This window comes from Miniopterus schreibersii, assembly GCF_964146895.1.
Source record: "Miniopterus schreibersii genome assembly, chromosome: 2".
Taxonomy (NCBI): Eukaryota; Metazoa; Chordata; class Mammalia; order Chiroptera; family Miniopteridae; genus Miniopterus; species Miniopterus schreibersii.
The window spans coordinates 179,888,398-179,894,397 of NC_138102.1; positions in this window are offsets into that span (position 1 = coordinate 179,888,398).

Here is a 6,000-nt window from a genome sequence, read left to right on the forward strand (position 1 = left end):
TTTAGACTGGTGAGTCAGCAGAGCAAGCCTCCGTGCCTCTGGTGAGCAGAGACCCCTGAGGGAGGGTCCCTCCTTGCAGGAGTCATATCCCAGTGCCTGGTTAGAGTGGGCAATCTGTAAAGATGGGCCAAGCCTACTGGGCGTATGTGCCTATTAGAAAGCTCTCTGGAGGAATCATTGTCTTAACCCTGTAGTTTTTAAACTGTGCCCCTTGCGACATTAGTTAAAATAACAGCCAACAGTGACTGACCCTGGTGCAAGGCTCATCTTTAGATTATTTCATGCCATTCTTGCAACAATCTAGACAGGTGGGTAACATCATGACCACTATTTTCCAGGTGAGAAAACTGAGGCACAGGGAGGTTAAGTAACTTGCCAGAATTCACAGAGGAGCAGAGCTAGGAGTCAAACCTAGGAAGTCTTCTAAGAAGCAAGGAACTTTCGGAAAGCATTGTCTTAACGCAAAGACAGTTATCTTTGCGATTGAGGGTAGGCTGTGCTCAGGGCCCCTTCTTAATTAACCATCTTTGTTTCAATTCTGGGCAGGTTTTGAAACCCAGCTCAGATGCTGTCTCCTTCCTCCAGCTGGCAGGCCGTGTCTTAATCCACCCCCGACCCTCAGAAGGGCTGGTGCCAGTCCTCCGCCTGGGATCGGGCTCCCTGCTCTCCCCTCCGGGCCCTGCCCAGGAGCTGTCCCCTCTTGCTCCTGGGCCTTCCGTTTCCACTGCCCACCGTGCTGCCTCCGCAAGCTCAAGTCCTTCCCAGTCCTGCGTTCCCATCCCTCTTTCATTCCCTCGCCTCCCACCTATTCCATTATCTACCTCAAACAATCTTCCCCCCCAGGGTCAAAGGTCGCTCATGGCCGAGTGGTCAACTCTAACGCCAGGCTGCAGGAATTGGGGTCACTGTGCCCTTACTATGCCAGGCCGTCGATAAGCACTAAGCCTCCTGGTAACCTTGCAGAGTGGGAACTATTGTCGTCCCATTCTATAAATGAGGAAACTGAGGCACAAAGAGGCCTATCAGTGTGCCTCGGACCATACACTTGAAACAAGCAGGGTTTGAACCACACTTTTGGCCATTTGGCTGCTCTATCTGAGATGGGGCGTCTCTGCCACATTGGCACTGCCCGCCTCTTCTCCCTTCTAGCCTTGTCTCCACCTTGCTCAGTGACACCCTTCTCCTGGGTCTTCTCCTGCCCCCTGACTGGTCTTTCTCCATCACAGGAGAGGCTGCTCTGCCCCCTGCTGCAGAAGTGGGGCTCCCCTGGGGCCCTGTGTCATCCCCTTCCCTCCAGGCTCTCCCTGGCAAGTGTACTCTGGCCCTGACTCACCTCCCACAAAAGGCCACTTGACACAGCTGGACTTGGCAACAATGTCCCACCCCCTTTTCTCTCAAAGAGTTACAGTGAAGGTCAAAATTAACACCATATGTCGTGTAATAGATGCCCTGCAAACTGTAAAGTACTGGACAAAGGTCAGGTTCATCACTGTTGCCATGCTGGCTCCATTCAAGGTCAGTCCCCGGTCCCCGGTCCCTGCTCCCGTTTTCTTGGGGCACGCAGTTAGCACCTGAGCGTGGCAGCCGGAGCTGGAACCTGGCAGCCTTGAAACAGACCGAAAACGCCTGGCAGCCGTTCAGAATGAAAGCTGAGGGGCCCCTTCCAAACAGGACCACGAGGTAAACCGGGGGGCTGAGCGCACTGCCTGCCTGGGTGGCCTCGGGGGCCCTGGGAGCTGGAAACAGTCCCATTGCTCCTAGACACGCGCATGTCACAGATGATAAAGAGGATGCTGGAGAGAAACAGGTGGCACAAGCCTCTGGACTTGTCACCACTGGGGGCAGTGTGCCCTGTGGTGCAGCAGGAAGCACCAGAGGGACAGCAGGAGTGACTTTTAAGTCAACAGAGTCTGACGCTAAACAGCACAAAAAGGTGTCTCCGGTCCACCTTCCCAGTGGGATGACCCCCAATCTCCCCAAGGGAGTTCTGACATCTTGCTTGCTGGAAAGGTTTTAAAATCTCATTAATTTATCTTTTTTGAGGGGCGGAACCCAGTTTTGGGATATGGGAAACTGAAGGGCAGGAACCAGATTGTGTGACGTGGTCCCGCAAGGGGCTGGCCGTTCACCTCTCTGCCAGCTCTGTTCTGTCGTCTGTCATGCCCATTTTCCAGATGAGGGAGCCGAGGCTCAGTGAAACCAGGTGAAGACGTGTCCACACAACAGGGACAGTAAGAAGGGAGAGAGGGATTCTCTCGAAATCCACTCCACTGTTCCTGGCTCGGTGGCCTTGGGGGAGCTAATGAACTTGGCTGAGCCTCTGTTTCTTTGTCTGTAAAATGGGACCAATGACCTACCTCAGAGAGCTGTGAGGATTAAATGCATGTCAAGAACTTAATGCAGCCACAGAGTAAACACCCGAATGCAGGCAGCTGTTACTACTCCAGGACACTGAATGAATGAATGAATAACTTAAACGCACTCTTACCCTCTACCAGGGGAGAGGAAGCTTTCCTTGCAAGAAACCCAGGGACCAGAGGCAGTTTCCTTTAGATGGAAATAAAGTGCCCACTGGAGCAGCTTCTTGGGGCAGAACGATCGGCCGTCACGTCCTTCCTCGTGTTATTCACGTTCCCGGTGGATCTTTCCCAGAGCAGAGAAGGGCGGCCCCCAGCAGACCGTCCTCCGCCACCTCTCCAGCCACGCTGACCAGGTGGCGTTTTGTGATGATGCAGGAAACCTCCCAATAGCTGACCCTCAGCCCCAGCTGAAAGCTTTGCATTTTGCAGAGCCACCGGGGCAGAGCACTGTCTCCTCTGGCCTGGCTCACCCAGCAAGGGGCACGGCCACCCCAGACTGTCCCTGAAGCTCTCTGCCGGGCTGATTGCCTGTGCTGGTTTCTCGAGAGTGAACAGATGCAGCATCAGAGGAGGGGTGACAAGTGGCCGGCTACCTGGAGACGCCGGAGTGCTGAGAGAGAGCAGGTTCCTCGTGGGAGCGTGTCCAAGCTGGCCCTGCAGGCACGAGGTGAACGCAGAAAATGCTAGAACGCTGTTTCCGCAGCACCTGCAGCTTCAGCCTGTCCCCGGCTGCTGCTTTCCGACTGCATCCTGCTCCAGGCTCAGTGTCCCCAAGTGTGGGATGCACGTTGGGCTGTTATGTGTATGATCCCATGGGGCAGAGTTTAGTGGGTCTGAGCTTAGGATCTGGGCAGCTCAGCCCAGCTGGGGACTTGGGGAGACTGTGTGGAGGACGCCTGGAGTCACCCCAGCTGAGGGACCAGGAAGCTGGCGAGTTCCCATCCAGCTCAGCACCTGGTGCTGGCACAACCGCTGTGCCCTGTGCTGGTGCTGGACGTCCACAGCCAGGAGCAAAAATTCCTCGGACAGCTTTATTTTTTATTATTAGCTTTTTTATGTTTTAATTTGTCTTTATTGTTGAAAGTACTACAGATGTTCCCTTTCCCGACTCCGCGTCACCCCCTCCAGGCCTTCCCCACACTATTGTCTGTGTCCAGGGGTTACGCATGTACGCTTATGAGGTCTTAGGTTAATCTCTCCCACCCACCCACCCCCGCCTTCCCTCTGAGATCCCTCAGTCTGTTCCATGCTTCTATGTCTCTGGGTCTGTTTTGTTCATCAGTTTATTTTGTTCATTAGATTCCACATGAGTAGTACCATGCGATCCTTGTCTTTCTCTGACTGGCTTATTTCTCTTAGCATAATACTCTCCAGGTCCCTCCATGCTGTCTCATAGGGTAAGGGGTCCTTTTTTCCAGCTGCATAGTATTCCATGGTGTAAATGTCCAAGAAGATGCTTGACGTGATTTCAATCTCCTTGAACTTGTAGAGACTTGTTTTGTGTCCTAACATGTGGTCTGTCTTTGAGAATGTCCCATGTGCACTTGAGGAAAATGCACGTTCTGCAGCTTTGGGGTGAAATATTCTGTAAATGTCAATTAAATCCATCTGATCTAGTGTGTCATTTAGAGGCACTGTTTCCTTGTTGACTTTTTGTCTGGAAAATCTATCCAGTGAAGTCAGTGGGGTGTTAAAGTCCCCTACTCACTGTATTGCTGCCGATCTCTCCCTTAAAGTCCTCCAGAAGGTTTTTGGTTTTGTTTTCCAGCCTGTGTGACTCTTTTGTTCTGAGGTGAGTCTCTTGTAGACAGCATATATTTGGGTCCTGTTTTCTTATCCATTCAGCTACTCTAGGTCTTTTGATTGGAGCATTTAATGCATTTATATTTAAGGTTATGATAGGTACTTACCTATTGCCATTTTATTTCTTTATACCAGCTGCACCTTTGATCCCCATGGTTGTAAGAAGGCATCACCTATGGGCACCAAGGCTTCATCCTAGACAAGGTGAGGAGGAGGGGATCTGTTTCTCTAGAAACTTCCTGCAAACACCACCCGGGGAGGTGTGTTTACCCCTCAGACCCACACCGTGTCCCTGGTCAGGGGACTGTTTCACACGGGGCACACTGTTGTCCTGCCCCAAATGGGGTTGTGATAGAAAGAAAGAGGGAGAATTAGTGCTACAAAGGCAACTCTAATGATGAGTAGGCAGATATAATATTATAATATAGTACGGTATAATATAACATAATGTAATCTGATAATATAATATAATACAAGTCTCCTATAACAAGTTAAAATTCACATCCTAGACCTTGCCCCATGTTATTATAGAACATCCACAATGTCTAGTTTAAAGGACACACAATATAACCGTGTCCTTCCCTGCATTGCAGGAGCCTCTTTTGGGGTCCCCAGTGCCTGGCCCTGAGGGACAGTGGGCCCAGGAAGTGTGAGTTCAGGTGAGCCCAGCGGAGCAGCAGCTGGTGGTGATGCTGCTGGTAGGCATCCGGGCTGGGCCAGGGGGTGGTGAACGCACCCGGGGGACAACAAAAACCTGCAGCAAGGACGTTAAATTAGCCTGGTGACAGCACCTCAGAGCCTTCCCGGGTGGTATTTCTTCCAAACACTGGGGCAGACTGGGAGGGAGAAAATAAAAAGAATGACCTGATACTTCTCTGCCTGCTTAGGACATGGCGCCCTCTTTGGATCCTTCTGTGTGACATCTGTGCTCAATAAATATCCAGGTGATGATTGATTCAACAAGGTAGCAGGCAGCCAGCGGGAGGCTAAATGGATTTTAATGGCCTGTAAGTTGGCTCAGATCACAGCGGCTCAGAGTTGGAAGGGACTTGCTGCCTAGGGGAAGTCTGCTGGTGCATGAGTTCTTTCAACAAGTTCCCTCATCTCCACTTGAATGCTTCTCGTGACAGGATGCTCACTGCCTTACAGAACAGCCTGTCTTACTGCCCGGCAGCTCGAAGGGTAGACAGGACTTTGTCAGGATTAGTCAAGAGCTGTTGCCTTGTAAATCCCCTCATTAGTTTTGATTCTGTGCCTGCAGAACCACACAAAATAAACCCGGTTCCTCTTCAGGCCGCACGCCCTGCCTTTAATTTTGGAAAGACTTAACATCCTCCAGCTATGGATGCTTTGCTTTCTTTTTCACTGTGAATGTTTTTCATTGTTTATATGTTCATTTATTTCACAAAGGTGTAGTAAGCACCCCTTTGTGCCAGGGACTGTGTTAGGTGCTAGAGTCACAGTGGTGAGATAAACATGATTCCAGCTGTCATATCTAACAACCACGTGTGAAAGTCAGGTGATGACAACGATGATGATGGTGATGATGACTGAGATGAAATTCACATAACTTGCAACTAACTATTTTAGTGTGCAGTTCCGTGCATTTAGTGCATTCATCACCTTGTGCAAGCACCACCTTTCTCCAGTTTCAAAACTTTTTCATCACTCCAGAAGAACACCCTGTACCCATTACATCATCACTCCCCATTCCCCTTTCCCATCCATCCATCCATCCACCCACCCATCCATCCCTCCTTCCATCCATCCACCCACCCACCCACCCATCCACTTACCCATCCATCCATCCATCCATCCATCCATCCATCCATCCATC